Here is a 22,489-nt window from a genome sequence, read left to right as displayed (position 1 = left end):
AAACATGGCACAGCTACCTCCCCATAAACTAGCTTTCCTAGATTCCTCAAATATAACAGCTAAAGTAGTGTACAGAAGACCTGGGTTCAAGTTTTGCCTCTTAGACATACTGGCTTGATGACCCTAGGTGAGTCATTTAACTTTTCACCATCCCAGGCAAGTCTTGAAGATTCTGAATAGCAGAGAAGGTGACAACCTATATTAATAGAGGAAGTTGCTTACCAGGAGATCTCTATCCTAATGAAATCAGAGGTACTCCATCCCACCAAATAAATCCATTGACAAGTTAAGGAGGCTGGACCTCCCAATATCTCCCCCTCAGTCCTCCCCACCACACCAATGGTAAAATGAATATAATTAAGAAGCTGTGATAATATAGAGCTGAAAAGGGAAAATGGACTGGGCCCATTTGTTATAGAGTAGAGCAGAAGTTATACAGATGGTCGGGTTTGATTGAAAGAGCATTACATTTAGAGATGAAGGTTCTCAGTTCAAACTGTGGATCTAAAATAGATGTCATTCAGAAATCCCAATGTAGTACTGCCAAATGTTTGTTGTAGTAGTGAGAAAAGAACTATTACTATTTGACACCATTTCTGAACACCTCCCAAATGCACATCCTATTAATTAGGCTTATATTTAGCTTTAAAAATATTGAGTGTAAATACACATATACGCAGATTCACATTATACATGTGTGTATTTTTTTTCTGTTCTAGGAATAGACAGAGATTTCATGTGATGTGTTTGAGAAGTTTCTACAAATCTCTAGACTTCTCATCTATGAAAGAATAGAGCTGGAGCAAATGAACTTTGGGGTCTTTTCCGAGTAATAATAAAAACAATAATAATAACAGCCACAACACTAACACCAACATGAATGTTTTATATAGCTTGCTAAAGTTACCAAAATACCATTCATATGTTATATCCTTTGATCCTCATAAGAGCTCTGCAAAGAATATGCATTTATTGTCCCTATTTTACAATTGAGAAAACTGAGACAAACAATGCATAAGTGACTTGCTCAGGGTCACACAGCTAGTTCTTAGGGCAGATTTAAATGGAAGTCTTCCTAATGTTTCCTGGGATTTATGGCTTCAAGTCACAGACCACTAAGCCCTTTGAAGAGATACAATTCAACTTTGTCAAGTGGTAAAAGAGAATGGTGTGGTGTCAGTGGGCTGGGTCACATATATCAGAGAAGCAGCCATGCCCAGATAGCATTGGAGCAATGTATGACCAGAAAGGATAGACTTCTTCTACAGGAAGAATTCAAGGAAACTTCTCAACAATCTGATTTGATATACAGGTTATATATTCCCATTAAATCTCGACAACAGCCTTGTGAAGCAGGCAGGTATGATTACTAATCTCATTCACAAATGAGGAAAGTATCTAAAATAGATTGTGTGACTTGCCCAGTATCACACAGCTAGTAAGTATCTGAGACAGGAGTTATTCCTGAAGCCAAGCCCAGCTAGAATTTATATTGTCACTTAGCTTCCTCTAGTCACTTCCTACCTGTATAACCGGGAATAGAAAATATCACCTCCTCAATTGTCTCTCCATTTGCTGATCAGAAGAAATGGAAAATCAGCCCTTTTCTTTTTCACTTATGAATTTAACATTTATTAAGAAAGCAAAGCCATTGTTTGTAATCTCCTGCACTGATACTATGGATTTGGAGGTACTCTCAACTATGTCCAGCATGGTTGGGATCATGTCTTTGCTTACCTCTAGTTCATGGAATCTCGATCTTTTTTCAAAGCTCCACTTAGTTGGTGCTTCCTAAAGGAAGCCTTCCCCTAGTTGTTATATCCATAAAATTAAACTAATCTTTGAACATTGATGAAGATAATTTCAGGGGTCACAGGAAGAGCAGTGTCCACCATGGGGATGAGACAAGTCTTCATGCAAGCAATAGTATGGGAGCAGGTTTTGAAAAAAGGGAAGGATTTTTATGACGAGGAGATAAATACAGAGATTTACAGGCTTGTGGGAAAGATTGCACAAAGCTATTGGAAGCTGGAATGTTTGCCTTCTCATCAGGAATGGAGCAAATTTCATCAGAAATGGCAAAATATCATTTTAGGGGCCTGCAGAAATGAGTAAAAGGCCTAACAGTTGCCATAGTGATGAGATGAAATAATGCAATTTGAGTTCCCTGCAGCTAGGTAGGAATATAGCAATGCTATAGGTGTTGTTGTTGTTACTGTTACTGGTGTTGTGCTTTCCATTATGTCTGCCTCCCATGACCCAATTTGTGGTTTTCCTGGTAAAGATACTCAACTGATTTGCTATTTTCTTCTCCAGCTCATTTTACAGATGAGGAGACTGAGGAAAATAGGGCTAGGTTATTTGGCCAGGGTCATACAGCTAGTAAGTCTCTGAAGCCAGATTTAAATTCAAGTCCTTCTGAGTCCAGGGCAGCCATTCTATCCACTGCATCCCCAGGTGTCCCGACGCTGTAGATGCAGTCATTAACAAATGTAGCAAAGGCCCAGTTATTCAAAACAAAGTTTGCCATAATTCCCAAATACCAGCTTTACATGTATTGGCTTGGTTTAATATTTGAGACTCTGACTGGGAAGCAGGAAAACTACCAGAGCTAAACAGAAAAAGATGAGACTCCTCAGGAGAACCACGTCTTCAAGTATTTGAAAGGCAGGCATGTGGCAGAGGGATGCTGCTGCTTCTGCATGGTGCCAGAGGAACAAATGTACAAAAAGGGTCGATGGGGGCAGGGTGGGAGAAAGACTTAGAGGATTGTCTAATGTAAGACAATGTCCTTTACAAGTAGAGCTTTCCAAGAGGTGAATGTGTGTGATGGTGCACTTCCCACTACTACGCATCTTTAGGACACATTGAATGAACACTGGTCTAGATTTGTTCGGGGGAGGGTTCATCCTTCAGATACAAGTTGGTGTGGAGGACTTGTGACACTCCTTCCAAATCAGAGAGTATATGATTCAATGGAAAACATTAATCCTGGGGGGCAGTACCTATTCTTTCAATACTTTTAAATAGGTTTATGATCTCATCACTGACGGACCTGTACCCATTCCTCCGCTAGCACCAATAACAGTCTGAGCCTTTGCAAATTTGGTGATTCTTGCCCTCATTTTTATGTGCCTGCCCAGTGCACTGGAAGACTCCCCTATGGCATACTGTTTGGTGGACACTGGTTCAACGTTCATGTTTTTTTCACCCCTTCATCATTAAATGAACAATCCATATCCCCTTCTAGTCATAATGTTCAAATTGTCTTGTATGTACCTTGGATCCATAGATGCAAAGAGAATGAGAGTATAAAAGGAATTAATAGATAGTCTTGGTCATTTTGGAGGCAATGTGACAGTGGAAAGAGTGTTAACTTTGGATTAAAAGGACCAGGGTTCCAATCCTGCCTCTAACAGTATCTATAGAATCTGGGCAAGTCAGTTCATCTTACTAGGCATCAGTTTACTTATCTCTAAAATGGAGATGAAACTTTCAGTTCCTTTCCAGTTCTAAATGTATGATATTGTGTTCTTCTCCAACTCCCTCATTTTAAAGATGAAGAAACTGGGGCCCAGGAAGTTCGATTAACTTAGTCAAGGAAACAAGGCCAGCAATTGCCAAAACTAGATTTCCAACCTACATTTTCTGAGTTCTAATCCTGTGCTCTTTCCACTCTATCAGAGCCCATAGGGATTAGAGTTCAATGGTTTTTTTTTTCTTCAGCCATGGTCCAATAAGAATTTACATTTTCAGGGATGATCTTATATCCCTTTAAGGGTGCCCAGACACCGAACCGATACTGTGTCCCACTCATTCCGTTCTAAAATTTTATTTTGTGATCCTCACCCCTCAGATTGAAATCCTTTCAGGAAAGAGCCAACATCCCCATTGTCAATAAATCCCAGCCCTCTCTCTCTGGTATTCTCTAAGATGGCTTTATGCTGAAGTATTCCCAGCTGTATGGGTCTGGGGGCAAAAATAATTTGTAATTTAAAACTAACAAGTTACCTAGTCAACTGCAAACACCAAATTAGGCATGAAGAATGTGTCTGGCCACTGGGAGATGGGACAGAGCAATGGCATGAGTTTCTCTCTCAGATTTTTCAATTACACTAGTGTGTTCATTTAGGAGTAATAAAACATTTACGTCTGTAGTCAGCGATTATTATTGGAGATTAATAGAGCGTAGACCCTCAGCCAGGAGCTGTATAGCTTCTCTGCAGCACAAGAGCTCCCACTGCCAGAGTCCCTCAGGGAACAAGCTGTTTTACTCATATTCATGACAACCCTTCTTAATTTTTACTTTAATTTTACTCTATGGGTAAAGGGAGTCTGATTGCCATTATCACCATTATCATTTCTAGAGTTCATATTTTCGTAGAACTTCAAAGTTGATAGAGAACTTTCTCCACAAGCCCTTGAAACATACATAATTACAATTTTATGGATGGGGAAAATGGGTCACACAGTGGGTCTCAGAGCCGTAAGTGGGATTCAAGTGAGAGAAGTAGTGGGGAGTGGAAAGAGTGTTAGTCTTAGAACGTTTGAGAGCAGATTATGATGCTAATACTTACTAACAATGTGATCAAGAGCAAATTACTAAACCTCCTTGATTTCCATGTCCTCATATGTAAGAGAGAGAGAGAGAGAGAGAGAGAGAGAGAGAGAGAGAGAGAGAGAGAGAGAGAGAGAGAAATTAGATAGATACACGCATGCATACATAGAACAACACATGAAAATAGAAGGTAGCTGATAGAGAGATGAAGAGATGAATGTGACTGTTAATTGCACATGCACGTTCCACATCAGAGAAGTAATTGTGAAGATATTTTTCAGTTCTATTAAAGGCATCTGTTATTCTTGAATCAGATTTATGTGGACGTCAGCTCCAGCTCAACTTTCCTGTCATCCTCCTATAGTCTACACAAAGTTGTCATTAAAATATTGTTTTATGGTGAATGTGCCTTCCCCTCACAAACAAACACCTTTTTGTCCTTAGATCCAATCTTGGAAAGACATTTAGACCTCATATTGAATGGGGATTTCCAGAAGGACCTTTCAAATAATTTTCCTGGTGGAGTCTAATTGCACACATGAGAAATTAATTAAGGTTCTAACAGGGAGATGATGCTTACTACATCCTTACACTTGAGAGATTTAGAGAAAAAAAAAATATCATGACATTTTCTACACAATGAGACCATGCTAATGATTTACATCTGTGTGTTGCTTTGTGGTTTGTAATGGAAATTCTTCACAGCAACCCTGTGATACAGGTTATGTTGGGTTAAATAGCCAGGGGTCACTACCAGACACTTACCTGATACTGTTCAATAATATGAACAAAGCTCTATGATTACCATTTTCACCCCAACTTCAAGAAGTTGGGCACATTTTAGAGTATGACAGAGGGAGGGAGCTATCAGGGAGCATGCACCTCTCTTTTGTTCTGAGTGGCTGGCTAATTCTATTTCTTAAAAATCCTAGTTTTGTGGGTAGTTGTCCTCATCTCATTAAACTAAGTTTGTGGTTTATATGAATTAATCAAAAAAGATACTTTTCTCAGCCTTCATCCGCTCAGAAAACTCATAAGATCATTATGTAGACAGAACACTTTCCCATAATCCTGACATAACATTCATTCATTAAAATGGAAAAGCAATGTTTTTAATAGAAGTCATTGTATTTGTTAAATTTTAAAAATATAGAAGCTGGGTACGAGAAATCAAAGCTCTATGGAACACAATGAGACATCCCTATCATCCCTATCCACTTTGATGAAACTGGTATTGTCTCAAAGATTCTTTGGGTAAGCCTACAGAAAAGTACTTTATATACGTTTTTTTTTTAATCTACAAAACACATACACACAAATGGAAACACATACACATATAATACATATAAGATTTATACAATTTGTGTTCTAATTGTGCAACAGTTAACAGAACATTGAATATAAATGAATAATTGTAGGTTAGCAACTCGTGCACGACAAATTTTATATGAATTGTATCTTAAAATGTAAGAAAAATGAGCAAATAACAATCATTATATTTCTTATAAATATTATTAATAAAAAAAGGAAAGGAAGGAGAAGAATATATAGGAGGAGGAGGAAAAGAGAAAGAAAGACAAAGAGAGAGGTAGAGGGATAGAGAGAGAGAGAGACAGAGAGACAAAGACACAGAGAGACAGAGAGAAAGACAGAGAGAGAGAAGATGAAATTGTTAATGCTTATTTTTCTTTTATTTTTTTCAATCAAAGAGAATGTCCTTCAAACTAAGAATGACAAAATGGCGAGGATGGAGATAATCTCCAAATAAAGAAAGAGGTAATAATAAAGTACTTAGGTCCACTTTAACAATTTAAATCGCTTTGCCTAGATGAATGAAATCTTCAGGTCCTGAAGAACAGATGTCACTGCTACATCACTGAATTACATTTGCACAATTTGGTAAAGTAGTAGAGATACTCACAGAATGGAGAAAGGAAGTATCTCAATTTTCCAAAGAACAGAGTAACCAACCTTTAGACTAGTACTTCAAACAGATCATTGAATTTGAAAAGTCCTACTATATCTAACAATCAAGCCCATCCCCTCCCCAATCCTATAGCCCATTGGTCATAGGCAACTCAATGACCTGACAACTAAATGGGCAAAGATATATTCTTTTCCATGTTCTTCCATACACACACACACACACACACACACACACACACACACACACACACAGGGCATAGTCTCTACACACACACACACATATGTGTGTATATGTGTGTACATACATATATAGACATATACATACACATACATGTGTATGTGTGTGTGTTCCACCACAGGTCAGCCACTAACAGTCCATGAGAATATGTGGTGTGAATTCTCTAAATCTGTGGATTCTCGTGTTTCTTTTGAGCTACTTCACTTCTGCCTTTGCTTATACAGCACAGCACTTTCTGTGATGAGGGCGCGTCAAGCTGAGCAGTCCTGTGCCAGTGCCTCCCATGTCATGTAATCAATTCCAAAGTTCTTAAGAGAGACCTTGAGAGTGTCCTTGTATCAATCCTTCTGACCACCATGTGAGCCCTTGGCAAGTGGACATTTTGCATTTGAATAACATGGCCAGACCATCAGAAATGTCCTCTTTGAAGTATGGTAGGCCTTCTTTCAAAACAACTGTCTAATAATTAGGATAGCCCAAGCATAGGCAAGATTCTATGAAATAACAGGCAGGCAATCTATAATTATTCATTGTTTATGCTTGGTCAGGTACTGTGCTAAACACACAGAATATTAATACAAAGGGAAAGAGCCCTTGCCCTTAGGGAGCTTTTATTCCAGTTGGGTACAACAATGGAAAAATGTTGCTTTTTGAGGCAGTTTTTTCCTAATTTTGACCACCCTTAACTGCTAAGAAATTTTTTCTGACAATTTGATTCTTTGCAGCTGCAGAATTTTTACAAAATTTGTGTCAGTCTCTTGTTTCTTGTTTTTAATCATTTGATCTCAGGCTTTAAATGGAGAGAAAAAAGAATATACATCTTCAGCCTTATGCACTGGCTAATCAACCTCTGTTTCTATGCGGGAAATTGGTCATGGAAGCCAGAAAGGCCCTGTCTGGGAATCCCATGGGTGAAAATATCGATGGCAGGGAATTTTGGGCCTGTTTCACAAGATAACAAAGTTATTTGGTAAAACTAGTAAGAGGCATCTCTGACTTCATAGATAAGGAAGAAGAGAAACACACAATGAAAGCTGAATGGGGAAACATTGGCCATTTGATTCAAAGACTCCATGATAAAGGACAGTATTCAATGCATATATCAAGGGAAACATAGAAACCACACTTGTCTGGTAGCCACTTATGATGTAGGACCAGGCCTAATCTTGTTTTCTACTGTTTATATTCAGACAATTTGTGTGGGAGGTACTATTACTTATCATGGCGCCTGGAACATAGTAAGCACTTCATAGAAGTTTATGAACTGACTAACTGATTGACTGACCTGAAAGAAAGGTCCTTGAGTGCAGAGATTGTGTCTTACAAACAAAATAAAACAAAACAACAACACCAACTCTTCAGTTCCCAGTACAGTGCTTGACACATAATGGGTAGTAATAAATGTTTCTTGAGAGAATGAAGTAATGAATTAGTGGATCATTAGATTAATACAAAATGCTAGGGGATTAGCTGAAAGAGAGCTAGAGGTATCACTTCTTGATCATGGAGAAACCTGAGCTGGGCCTTGAAGGTCTGGTGCATAGCCAGTAATTGCCAGAGGTGGGATTCTGAGGGAAGCTAGGTGGTGCAGTGGATAGAACAATGAACTGGGAATCAAGAAGACTCATCTTCGTGAGTTCAAATCCCAATGCAAGCATTTACTATCTGTGTTGCCCTGGACAAGTTACTTAACCCTGTTTTCCTCATCTATAAAAGTGTTGGAGAAGAAAGGGGCAAACCACTCTGATATCATTGCCAAGAAAACCACAAATATGGTCACAAAGAGTTGGACAGGACTGAAACAATCCTACAACAATAAGAGGTAGGATTTGAACTCTGTTTCCAATCTGTAGGTGTTCAATTCTAGCCATGATTCTTTGATGCTTCGCAGCTACCATAGTCTATGTGCTCCAAATGAACCCTTAGGTGATTAACACAGCAAAGAATGAAGTTTAACTGCATTTGTGTTTCCTGCTAGTAGCCTTGTCATTTTGCTTTTAAGAGTATGGAACAAGATGGGCCTGTCACAGTCTTCCACCTCACCAGATATTTATAATATGTGTGACAGAGAGGTGGTGAAAATGGAGAGGACGCCTCTTCATGAGCTTAAAATGATGTACCCTTCATCAGTTACTTAACACATCATGAGCCATTTGCAGGATGTAGCAACACCATCAGTCATAGATGGGGTGTATCCAATTACTCAAAGACAACAGCATGACAGAGATAGCTGCTGTTATACAGCCCTTTACCACTTATAAAGCACTCTACTTCCATTATCTCATCTAATTCCCACAACAATCTTGGAAAGGAGGCAGTCCAAGCATCATTATCTCAGCTTTACAGAGAAAGAAAGTGGGGATCAGAGTGATTAAGCTTATTTTGTCTTATCTTTCATAATAAATATATTTCACAAAATCATAGAAACTCAGAATTAGAAGGATCTGACAGGCCATGTAGTCTAGCCTTTGCTGAAATAAGAATGTTCTCTATATGTACGTGAAGACAGTTGCAGAGAAGATAGACTTTGGAATGAGGAATTTAATTTGATTAATTTCATTAAGCATTTATTATGGCCTACTTTTTGTCAGATATTATGTTAGGTGCTGGTAATAGAGAGACAAATTTGCCCTTGCCCTCAATGGGCTTGTATTCTAGGAATATAATTAAGAACAAAGTTTTAGTACTGCCTCTGATATGTACAAGACAAGTGGCCAAAGTCATTAAACTTTTCAGTGTCAGGGCACCTAGTTGGTACAGTGAATAGAGCAGTGATCCTGAAGTCAGGAGGACTTGAGTTCAAATTCGGTTTTACACCAAACACTTGACACTTACTAGCTGTGTGACCCAATTGCTTAAAACAAACAAACAAATTAAAAAAAAAAAAAACTTTTCAGTGTCCCCTGGGATTTCTCTAAGAATCTTAAATTACAAAAAAGTTGTATATCTGCATCTGTGGAGAGAATTCCCCTACCTGGAGTTCTCTACACAGACTAAATTACAAATATGGGCCAAAAAAAAAAAAAAAAAGAGGAAACAAGAAAAAAAAAATGAAACCTCAAAGTGGACCTAGAAATTTGAAATCTGTTGTAGTGGGACAACCCCTCTGGAGGTCCTACCATAAAGAGAATGTTTCATATGCCACGTATGGAAATTAAGAGTATCTGTTGGCCAGAGATGCTCCCACCTAAGCAAAGAGCTGCTCATCCCCAAGAGTTTGGGCTCCAGCTAATTGATGACTTTGATCACAGCAATGAAAGAACCCATACAATAAGATTTAATGGGCTTATTATGTCTAGCCCTACAACTAAGACCTGTACAAATGAAGTTATATATGCTGAAAATATTGAGATCAGATTAATAAAGATATACTTCATTATTTTCCTTTCATATTTAGATCTGACTCCAATAGATATTGGGTATGTCATCCCATGATGGCTCATTGCGTGTAGTTTCTGGTTAAACATTTCTCCATCAAAGTAGAACTGTGAGTGACCTAATTAGAAGATAATTCAATTGAGTAGCATTACTGAGTGGAGTGGAAAATATTGGTAGAATGTTTCATAAAAGTTCATTAGGAGTCCCTGATCTCTAAGCAAGGTATTCACAGAAGTTCATGTCCTCAAGGACCTAGGATGTGCTTGCCTCCACCCCATAATGTGATAAAATTTCCCTATGTTTGATAACTGGTCAAATAGACTTTGAAGAGCACCAATGAGTAAGAGCCCCTTTGCTCCCAAGCTCCTAAGAGGCATAGTGGATAAAGCACTGGTCCTATAGTCAGACAGAACTGAGTTCAACTGTGTCTTCAGATCCTTGCTGGTTACGTGACTCTGGTCAGGTCATTCAATTTGTTTATCTCAGTTTTTTCAAGTGAAAAATGGGGATAATAATAGCACTGCCTCACAGGATTGTTGTGAGGCTCAAATGAGATATTTGTAAACATCTTAACACAGTGTCTGGCCTTTAGCAGGTGCTGGATAAATGCTTCTTCCCTTAAAGATAGCTGTCAGCTCACAATTCTTCTCTTTATCAAGTACAGAATCCTCACTTCCTTGAATAGGTGCTTATATAGCATAAACTCTCTCATGGCCTTTGCCATCCTTCATTTCCTATCATGATTATTATCCCATTGTAATTGAACTTACCACAAATGCCACAGATACAATCTTACCCGAGCAGAGGATTGCCCCCGTTGGTTTGGGCATAACACTTAGGCTTGTGCTTACCTTCTTCACTGACAGTTCATATCATTCTTGTGGTCCACTAATGTCCCCAGCCTTTTTTCAAGACTCATGCTTGCCTAAGCAAGCCATCCTTATCATACGTGTTTCAAGAAATTTTTAATAAAAGTATAAAATTTTACATGTGTTCATATTAAGTAGATTTTATTAGATTCAGGCCAGTACTCTAGTATGTCAAAAAATATTGAATACTGAAGAAGTCAGAGGAAGAGGAAGAGGAGGAGGAGGAAATAGAGAGCTAAGTATAAATCCTTCCAGCAATCCCCTGGAGTCTTCTTGCAAAGGTGACCTGGAACAATTCATGATTACATTTTGGGTTTAGTCAATAACTATTCCCTAAATCCACCTAATACCACTCTATCTAGTGAACATCTCCATTTTTTAAACAAGACTGTCAAAAATCCCTCCACAATGAACGCAATGTAGCTAAAACCACACAAAACAAAATTGTCTGAATTCGTGCACTCCTTTATGTCTTCAAGTTCCATTTCCTAACCATTTGCCAATAGATTGGTTTATTGCTTATTTTAAAGAATATAGAAGAAATATTGGATGTATGGTGTGTTATGGATTCTGTTTCTTTTTTGAAAACTAATGTTGAAGAAATACATTCCAGATTAGTAAGTTATTTCCCTGCTATAAAATCAAAAGAAACAAACATAAACTAAATTAATAAATAATAAATAAAAGATATAAAGCCATATTTTACCCTCATATTTTCGCTGGCTGCATTGGGTACATTTACTGAATGAAAAAATCATACCATGGTGATAATTAGGGTGTATATTCATATGACCTGGAAAAACATGATTTAATGGAAATAATTCTTTACTTGGAGTCAGATGAGTGGGTTCTAGTGTCCCTAGAGCAATTATTTTGTTGATTAAGTCTTGGATTTTGCATTTAATAGTTGTATGATTAGGCAAACCATCAACTTAGTGCTCTGAGTCTCCATTTCTTCATCTGACAAAGAGGGGTAACAAAATAGCAGTTCAAAGACTTTTCTGAAATGTCATGTTTATGAAACATTGATTAATCAACAAACATTAATTGTGTGCCAAGCATAGTCATGGGTGCTGGGGATGTAAATGTAACAATAAGTCACCCTTAACATCCAAGGAAGTTATGATTATATGGGAAGGTGAGCAAGTTATAATATGTTCATGGATAAGGAAAAAGAAATACAATATGTACAAAAGAGATTACAGTGAAGTATAGGGGGAGTGGGCTTCTTATTAAGATTACACTTTCATAAGGAATCCTCCATTCTTAGAATTCAATGCTTCTTAACCTGTCTCCACTAGAATCCCTAACATTTCTAAGCTCAACTCAAACCCTCCCTGCTACATCACTCCTGTCCAAAATTTAGTTATGAATTTATATTTCTGTGGATATACACAAATACCTACGTATCTATCCACATACCTGCAGACATACACATATACTTCGCTGATTAGATATTATTTTCCCCAGTAGAATTCATATTTCTTAAGGGAAGAGACTCTTCCATATTTGTCTGTTTACCCACAGTTGCTATAACAGGGCCTGACTGCTCATAATAGGGCTTTAAAAGATGCATGTTAAGAACTTACCTGAATTATCAGTTTCTTTGAGCCCCTAAGGCCTGATTTCTTAGACTTCAGCAGTCTTTCAATGAAATATTTCATGCATCATGTTTGATAAAGTCCACAACATCAGAGAAATATCAAGTATTATTATTGTTCCCCTTTTATCCACCAAACCAACCCATTTTGTTATTGGTCAGTTTCTTTGGTAAGGAAGGCTAGTATTATATTACATCATTCTATTTAACTGAAATTTGTCTCCTTGTAGCTACCCGCATTCTACTCCCCTCCTTGTCTGTTGTCTCACTAATAAAATCATTTCAGATGCCCAGCTTTACTGGTTTCTTTTTGCTTGCAGAATGAAATATAATTTCCTCTGTTAGCCTTTTAGAACTCTTCACAATCTTGCCCCAATCTTCCCTTCTAGCCTTGTTGCACTTTATTTTCCCTCCTTCTGTGATGAAAATAAATGAGCATTTTCTTTGTTCCTCATTCAAGACCCTCCATTTCCTACCACTTTACCTTTGCAATGACTGTCTCTAAAGTTTAGAATGCACTCTTCCCTAATCTCCACCTCAAACAATCAATATACGCTTATTAAATACCTGCTGTTACAGCCACTGTTCCAACACTTCACAAAATCCCTTTAGCACTGACAATCCCATAAAGCTTTTTTTTTTTAATTCTCTCAACTATTTCTGTCTGACCTTCCACAATTAACTTGTATTTAACTATATGGTACTCATTTGTATTTTTTTTATGTTTATCATAAACAAACACATACACACACACACATATATGTACAGTGACATGTTTGTATACCTATGTATATAATCATATTACCATAGTTCTCTCTATCTCTTTCTATGTATATATATATATATATATGTATATATATATATATATATATATATATATTCATATATATGTATATAAAATGCATGTATACACATAACTGTCTTCATCCATATGCCTGTATATCACTGCTGACATGTAGTGATTTATGTTGTTTATTAAACATCTCTGGTGTGTCAAAATCATTCTATCTATAATTTATAATCAGTGTTCTTAACCTTACAATTTTTTTTTATGAAATAGACCAAATTTAATCACTATTCCATATAGCAACCTTTCAAATATTTGAAAATACTAGCTTGTCTGCTCTGACTCTTCTTCTATTAGGTGAAATATCCTAATTTTTTTTTTAATTTCATTCATATTGCATATATTTGAGGCCCATCCCAATGTTGATCTCTCCATTCTGCATAATCACTTTATCCCTCAAATTCTTTGTTGTTTCATTTTTGGCAACACAATTGGAGTTAAGTGACTTGCTCAGGGTCACACAGATAGTAATTGTTAAGTGTCAGGTCTGACACCGGATTTGGACTCAGGTCCTCCTGACTGAAGGGCTGGTGCTCTATCCACTGTGCCACCTAGCTGCCCTGTTTTTTGTTTTTTTTTTTGTTTTGTTTTGTTTTGGCTGGGCAATGGGGTTAAGTAACTCGCCCAGGGTCACACAGCTAGTAAGTGTCAAGTATTTGAGACCAGATTTGAACTCAAGTCCTCCTGACTCCAGGGCAGGTGCTCTATCTACTGTGTCACCTAGGTGCCCTATGCCTCAAATTCTTAGTAATCATTTCTTGTCCAAATGTTAAAGTGCAGTTTCTCCAGCATGGCCCATCAGTGACAGGGATACTATCTTTTAACAATCAAAGTAGCAAAAATGTAAGCTGCTTTGTATTTGAAGGGCCAGTTGATTGCAGACTGCCTTCTGGAGAACTCTTCTCCTACCTAGTATATATGAAACCATTTACTGTACAAAAATAAACAACCAGACACCTGGGAGAAAGAAAAAATAGCTACAAGATGAAATGACTTTCTGTCAGGCTGTCAAGGTCCTGGGGGGAGTCCCGAGACTATTCACACAAAAGGAGACTCCACATGATACTCACAGAGTCATCCTACCTTAAACAGAAATATGTCAGCTAACCTCCCACCTCCAGGTGCTGATGGCAATACATTTTTTTCCATTTGGTATATGGTCCATATGATCCCTGATGGGTTTCCTTAGCTACCATGCTAATGAGAAATCTAACCTCTCTCCCACATGTGAGCAATTCAGGTATTTGAGGAAAAGAATCCTCTTACTGCCTCCCTTAAACATTTTTAATGGTACATAATCCCAGTTTCTTTAGTTGATTATTTCATGAAATATATTGCAAAGGGAAGCTAGTGTAGAGATGAAGCATAAGTATACAAACATACCATTTTTCAGAAGTGGAAACTGAGATACATGGAATGGTCGTGACTTGCCCAAGTACAAGAAGTATCTACTGGAAGAGATAAGGTCCTATTTACTCCCAGTTCAATCCCCTCCCCATTTGTGCCAATTACATCAAATTTATTAAATAGAGACTAGTCAGTCCATCGATACAATTTTATTCAGTGCCTGCTATGTAAGAGAAACTATTTGGGATACAACTAAAGGCAAAAGAAAGTCTTCTGCTCAAAGAGCTCACATTCTAATGAGGAAGACAACATTCAAATAATTAAGTACAAATAAATTACACGTAAGTTGGAAATGTTCAACAAAGGAAAGACAATGGGATTAGTGGGGGGTTTGGAAAAATCTTCCTACATATAAAAGTGGGATTTTAGTTGGGGCTTGAAGGAAGTCAAGGAAAGGAGGGAAAAGAGATGAAAAGAGATTATTCCTAGTATTGGGAATAGCCAAGGAAAATTCCCAAATCTGAGAGATAGAAAGTCTTATTCAAGGAACATTAAGAATGTCACTGTCACTGGAACACAAAGTATATGACAAATGTGTGTGTGTGGTGGACTGTAAGGTATATGAATTCTATGCATATATATATGTGTGTGAATTTGTACATATATTTATTTGTGTTTGTGTCATATATACATATATGTATGTTCATAAGGAGAAGAGAGAGAGGAAGAGAGAGAAAGAGAGAGAGAGAGAGAGAGAGAGAGAGAGAGAGAGAGAGAGAGAGAGAGAGAGAGAGAGAGAGGAAGAGAGAGAAAGAGAGAGAGAGAAGAGAGAGAGAGAGAGAGAGTAAACATTGGAAGGTTCATGTAGAATAATGCTGAATAATTAACAGAAAAGTATGTGTCAAAATGAATTTGAAAGTCTTCAAAACTAAAACGATTGTGCTGTAGGTCTTTATTTTTGCTTGGCGTGACCTGCCTCATTTCCTCCATTGAGAATTCTGAGTTTCCTTAAAATACTGGCTCCACTAGTACCTTTGACAAGGATGTGTTCACTGTTCTTTTTAGTCCTCACTGGCTTTTCTCTAAAATAACCACATTTGTATTTTATTTATGTATCTATATAAGCACGGTAGTTTCCCCATTGGTATGTAAGCTCTTTGCAGGGACAGCTATTTCATTTTTTTTCTGTAGTCTTAAGTATCTCACACATAATAGTCACCTAATTAATGTTTGTCAATCATTTGATTGAATTGAGATGAAATGTCCTGGACACACTATTCCTTAAGCTGAGGAAGAGACTCTACTCATAGGAATTTTTAGTACCATTCAGCAATTTAATGTTATAATGACGTTGGTGATTATGCTGTGATGGTGATGATGATGATGATGATGATGTTAGAAGTATTTATTATGCATTGACTATGTGTCAGATATTGTGCTAAAGACTTCACCATGTGTCATCTTATCCTCATGGCACCATTAGGATGTAGGGGCTATTATTATTACCATTTTATAATAGAGAAAATTAAGACATATAGGGTTTAAGTGACTTGCTCAGGTACATACAGCTGGAAAGTGTCTATAACAAGATTTAAACTCAGGTCTTCCCAGTTGGAGGCCCATAATTCTATCTACTGGCCAACCAAGATGCTTCTTCTACTATTCCTGTTAAGTTAAACAAATGGCTAAAGCACTAGTTAAAAAAAAAGCAACAAAAAAAGAGGAGACCCAAGATGGCAGAGCTCTAGCTGAGCCTTTCCAATACTCCCCTCTAGACAACTTTAAAATAAAATGTTAAAAAGAATCAAAAATGGAATCGCCAACAAAGCTCAGGGTGAGATAATTTTTCCAGGCTAAGATAATTTGGGAGGTCGGAAGGAGAGAGCTGTGGCAGTGGGAGGCTGTAGCAACACCAGCTTCAGGTCTTGTAGAAGGGGGCAGCAGTGACAACAGCAGTTGTACTGTGACTGCTCATTACTCATAATTGGCAAGGGGACTGAATATCTGCTAAGAAAGAAATTACAGGGGCAGGCAGGTGGTGCAGTGGAGAGAGCACCAGGCCTTGATTCAGGAGGACCTGAGTTCAACTCCAGACTCAGACACATAATACTTACTAGCTGTGTTACCCTGGGCAAATCGCTTAACCCCATTGCTTAGCAAAAAGAAAAAAAAAGAGAAAAAACATACAGTTGATGCCTGGATAGCACTAGGTTCAGGACTAGGTATCATTTGGCAACTCCATTGGCAGTTATCCAGATTTCAGTTGCAGTTTGAGACAGAGGGAGTTTTTCTGGTTTCAAGACAGTGGGAGCTTTAGTTCTGGATCATGGTTACAAGGGGGAATGGAGTTATGCTTGCTAACAATAAGAAGCACTTCTTAAGAATCCAAGCACAGACCAAAAGAGCAATGACCATACCTTGCTGTGGATCACAGCAACTTGGAAGAACTGAAAATTTTCAGACCCAACCCCCAGAACTATCTGTGAAAATAGCATGGTGGATAGGTCTGCTCAGGGCTTCCTTGACGGCTCAGATACCAAGAAAGCCCTTCTCACCTCCAAGCAAAGCCCTCCCAGGGTCTGATAAAATGGCATGACACCAGAAACCACCATCCTAAGGTTGTAGGGCCCCATTCCACTGGGGTCATGGGCCATCACCAGCACGACCAGAAGCTCTCTTCAGCTCTGGAAATGAAGGAGCTGTGCCCTGCCCCTGCCTGATTTAAGAGAGTTTCCCATTCTTATCCAGGCAAGTATGCAATATCAGAAAGTCTTCAGATATAGACAGTGTCTCAAGCACCTCACAAATATCAGCTCTGGGAAAAGAGGCTCTGATTAGACTGAAGCCATTGCTTTTGAAGTTGTTGAAATTTGCTGGCGCACAGAAAGACACACTCACAATGAAGGAGTTTTTATTCTATCTTGGCCAGAATATTATGTCAAAACAATTATGTGATAAAACACACATTGTCTATTGTTCAGATGACCTTCTTGGTGATCTGTTTGGTGGTACCAAGCTTCTCTGTGAAAGAACATAAGTGATTATATGCAATGATTCCTAACAACTTCAAAGAAATCAGTCAATGACAATTTGTTAGTCCAAATACATCTATGAATGAAAGCAGGTGTCAAGCTTGAAATTGGAAGTGGTCAAATGGAGTCTATGCAAGGATTGAAGGAAAAAAATCCATCACCAAATTTGAATTATAGAACAACTCATCTAGAAAGAGAACACAGTGAAACAGAAGAAAATTCAGATGAGTTCCTTAGTGAAAGACACAGAAAATCGGATGTCAGATAGTATTTCTCTTACATTTGATGAAAGCTGTGCCCTATGTGTCATAAGTGAAATATGCTATGAACAAAGCAGTAGTGGTGACTCAACAGAAATATTTTGAAGTTTGGGTAGTGAAACTGGTGTATTAAGTGAAAATTCATATGATTCAGTTTCAGACCAATTCAGTGTTTAGTTTGAAGTTGAGTCTATTGATTCAGATTATAGCCACAAGTAAGTAGAACAAGAAGTCACTGAGATAGATGATGAGATATACCAAATAATCATATATCAGGCAGGGGAGAGTGACACTGACTCATGTGAAGAAGACCCTGAAATATCCTTAGCTAACTATTGGAATTGTATTTCTTGTGATAAAATGAACCTACTTCTGCCACATTACCACAGACACTGGAGTTTGTGAGAGAATTGACTTCCTAAGGAGAAAAGTGAAGTATCAGACTAAGGTAAACTAGAACGTCCCACTCAAGGGGAAGAAGAGGGCTTTGTCATTACAGATTTTAAGAAAAATAAAATGAATGACTGTCAACATTCATGTGTTGACAGAAGTGATGAAAAAGTAGTATAGTCATCAAACTGCCAAGAAATTGAGGATTATTCCCAGTCATTGACATCTAAAAGTATCATCTATAGTTGTCAGGAAGATGCTGGAGAATTTGAGGGAGAAGAAGTGCAAGACAAAGAAAAAAATATGGAACCTATTCTTCCGCCTGGTAGAGTACAGCACTGTGTCATTTGTTAGAGCCAAGCTAAAATTGACTGAATTGTCCATGAAAGGAAAGGATGTCTTATGACATGTTTTACATGTTCTAAGAAGCTAAAAAAGAGAATAAGTGTTGTTCAGTGTGCAGGCAGCTGATTCAAATCATTGCGTTATTTTTTTCTAAATCTGATGTACTTAAAGTAGAACCACAGAACCCTATGTATGAAATGCTTAAGAATGTTAACACATGGCTTGTGAAATGTATTTAAAATTTTATTTTTGCACATTTTTTCTAAGAAAATGAATATTTTAGTCCATTTTAGTTATCTCTAGTACAATTTGCTTTTTGGAATTTTTTTTTATTCTCTTCCTTTAGGAAAAAAAGGTTACTTTTTAAAAAATTTTTCACATTTTTTTTATTAGATTTCATTTGCATTACTTATAGAGGCAGCAGGGTAGAGTGGATAGAATACTAATCGGGAAAGATTTAGGTTCAGATACTACATTGGATACTTAAAATTTATCTGACCAAGCATGAATCATTCAACCTCTTTGTACCTTAGGCAATTCCTAAGACATATCTGATAGATCAGATAATTTGGTAATAAATTATAATTACTCTTACTATGTTATGTTGAAACTAAAGATACTTTAATGTTAACATCCATTAAGAATCACTATTCTTATTTCTATTCCTTAAATACTTCCTGTATTTTCTAGATAGGTAGTGTTAGAGTTTTTAAAAATAAAAGTGTAAATAGATAGTTTAATAAATATTATTTAAGTTATTTTTAAAAAATGGGGAAAAAAGCATGGTAAAAAAAAAATCCCCAAACCGGGACAGGCCGTACCCTCAGGACCATGTGAGCAGAGCTCAACTCTAACATAAAAGCTAATATCAAGAAATAGGCTGGAAAAATAAGCAAACATCAGCAACAACAACAATAACCTCACCATAAAAGGCTAGGAAGCTCAGTTTTAAACTCAGAAGAAAATAATGATGTCAAAATAACCACAACTAAATCCTCAAAGCCAAAGGTAGTTGGTACACAAGAGCAACAAATGAATCAAACAAAATCTAAAGAATGAAAAAATGGAAGAAAACGTACAACATCTTATGTGCAAAACCTGGACAATTGATCCAGAAGAGACAATGTCAGGATCATTGGACTAATTGAAAGACATAATCAAAAGGATGACTTACATGGCATCTTTCAAGATATGTTCAAGGAAAATTGTCCCGATGTCCTGTAATCAGAGGGTAAATTAGACAATGGAAGAATGCAATGATTACCTCAGGGAAGAAGTCCAAAAAAAAAAAAAAACAGAAACCTGCATAGAATAACAAGACAAAATTCAAAACTATCAGGTCAAGGGGAAAAAAATACTACATGTGGCCAGAAAGAAACAATTCAAATATGGGAGAGTCACAATCAGAATTACACAGGATTTGGCAGCTGCACCAGTAAAGGATTGTAGGTCAGGAAACATGATATGTCAAAAGGCAAAGAGCTAGGACTAGAAGAGAGAATCACTCTGGTAAAAAGCATAAACAGATAAAAAGGGAAAAGAAAACTTAAGGGATTCAACAGAAGTAAACTATTTACATCACTACATGGGAAGATGATACTGGTAATTCTTCAAAAAATTGTATTAGTTGCATAGCTAGAAGGAATATACATAGACAGAGGGTATGGGCAGAAGTGAATTTGAGGGATTGATATAAAAAATAAGGAATGAGAAAGGGGAGTACAATAGGTTTAGATGGAAGGAAGAGGTAAAATGAAGTAAATTATTTCAACTGATGAGGAGCTAAAGACCTAGTACAGTAGAGGGGGAAATGGGAGGGTGGGTGATGGGCATAACATGAACCTTACACTGATCAGTATTGGCTCAAAAAGTAAATAATATACACAATCAGTTGAATTTCGAAATCTATCTTACCAAACAATAAAGTAGTAGAGGAGACAGAATAAGAGATGGGGGTGGGGACCGACAGAAGGAAGGGCAGATCAAGGGAAATGGTAGAGAGAAGAAAAAGACTGGTGAGGATGGGAAAGGTGAAAGGAGCAAGAGGACAAAAAAGAGGAAGAATAACATGAAGGAAATACAGAGTTGTTAGTAATCACAACTGTGAATGTGAATGAGATGCACTGTCCCATAAAATGGAAATAGCAGAATGGATCAAAAACCAGAATCCTATTATATGTTATTTACAAAAAACACACTTGAAGCAGAGAGACACATACATAATAAAAGTAAGGGGCTGAAGAAGAGTCTATCATGCTTCAACTGAAGCAAAAAACAAAAGAAATTAAAAATACAGCAAAACAAAGAAACAAAAAAGCAGATGTTAGCCATCCTGATCTCTGGCAAAGTAAAAAACAAAAATTGACCTTTTTAAAAGAGATGAAGAATGAAACTATATCTTGCTAAAAGGTGACATAGGAATGAAACAATATCAATAATAAACATACATACCAAGTGGTAGAGCATTCAAATTCTTAAAGGAGCAGTTAAAGGAGTTACAGGAAGAAATGGAAAGCAAAACTATACTAATGAGAGACCTCAACTGTCCTGCCTCAGAACTCTGTAAGTCTACACACACACAAAAAAAAATAAGCAAGAAAAAAATTAAGGAGGTAAATGCAATATTAGAAAAGTGAGATATGACAGACCTTTGTAGAAAATGTAATGGATACAGAGAGGAATATGTATATTTTCTTGGTAACACGTGGCACCTACAAAAAAATTGACCATGTAATAGGACATGCAAATCTCAAAATTAAATGTTAAAAGGCAGAAATAGTAAATGTATTATTTTGATATAATAAAGAATAAAAATTTCATTCAAAAAAGACAGTAGAATTATGGCTTAAAAATTTTGGAAATTAAATGATCCAATCCTAAAAAATAAGTGGGTCAAAGGACAAATCACAGGAACAATAAATAATTTCATTAAAGAGAATGAGAACCAATGATGCAATATAAAAAATGTATGAGATGCGGCCCAAGGAACACTTAGGGGAAAAATGTATTCCTTTAAACAAGATGAAAAAAGAGGAGATCAATGAATTGGACATTAAATTAAAAATTAGAAAAAAATAAAAAATTAGAAATCCCCACTTGAGCACCAACTGGAAATTCTGAAAATCAAAGGTGAGATTAATTACAATGAAAGTAAAAACAAAAAAAAAAAATTGCTAAGCTAATAAATAAATTTAGCAGCTGATTTTATGCAAAAAAAAATAAGATGGATAAGCCATTAGTTAATTTGATTAAAATAAAAGAAACAAGAAAAACAAATATCCAGTATAAAAAACAAAGAGTAAAATCACAACCAATGAAGAATCATTAGGAAATGTTTGCCCAATTATATGCCAATAAATCTGACAATCTCTGTAAAGAGAATGAATATGTACAAAAAAATGTAATTTATGTAGATTAACAGATCAGAAAATAGAATGCCTAAGCAACCCTGTCTTAGAAAAAGTAAATTGAGGGTGAAGCCAAGATGGCAGAGCAAAAGTAGGGACTTGCTTGAGCTCTCCCCCAAACCCCTGCAAATACCTATAAAAATGGCTTTAAACAAATTCTAGAGCAAGAGAACCCACAAAACAACAGAGTGAAACAAATTTCCAGCTCAATACAACCTGGATGGTGTTTTGGAAAGGTATATTGCATTAAGCTGGGAGACCACACAGATCAGCATGGGCACACAGGCAAAGA

General features: G+C 37.0%; 1 pseudogene; it reads left to right on the top strand.

Moving 5' to 3' along the window:
- Positions 1–19,029, top strand: part of LOC110222662 (E3 ubiquitin-protein ligase Mdm2 pseudogene) — a 147,291-nt pseudogene extending 128,262 nt beyond the window's left edge.
- The last annotated feature ends 3,460 nt before the right edge of the window (positions 19,030–22,489 follow it).

Source organism: Phascolarctos cinereus, unplaced genomic scaffold (assembly GCF_003287225.1).
Source record: "Phascolarctos cinereus isolate Bilbo 61053 unplaced genomic scaffold, phaCin_HiC Scaffold_2;HRSCAF=192, whole genome shotgun sequence".
Lineage (NCBI taxonomy): Eukaryota > Metazoa > Chordata > Mammalia > Diprotodontia > Phascolarctidae > Phascolarctos > Phascolarctos cinereus.
The sequence above is the reverse complement of the archived record's forward strand: the minus strand, read 5'-3'. Positions and strand labels throughout refer to the sequence as shown.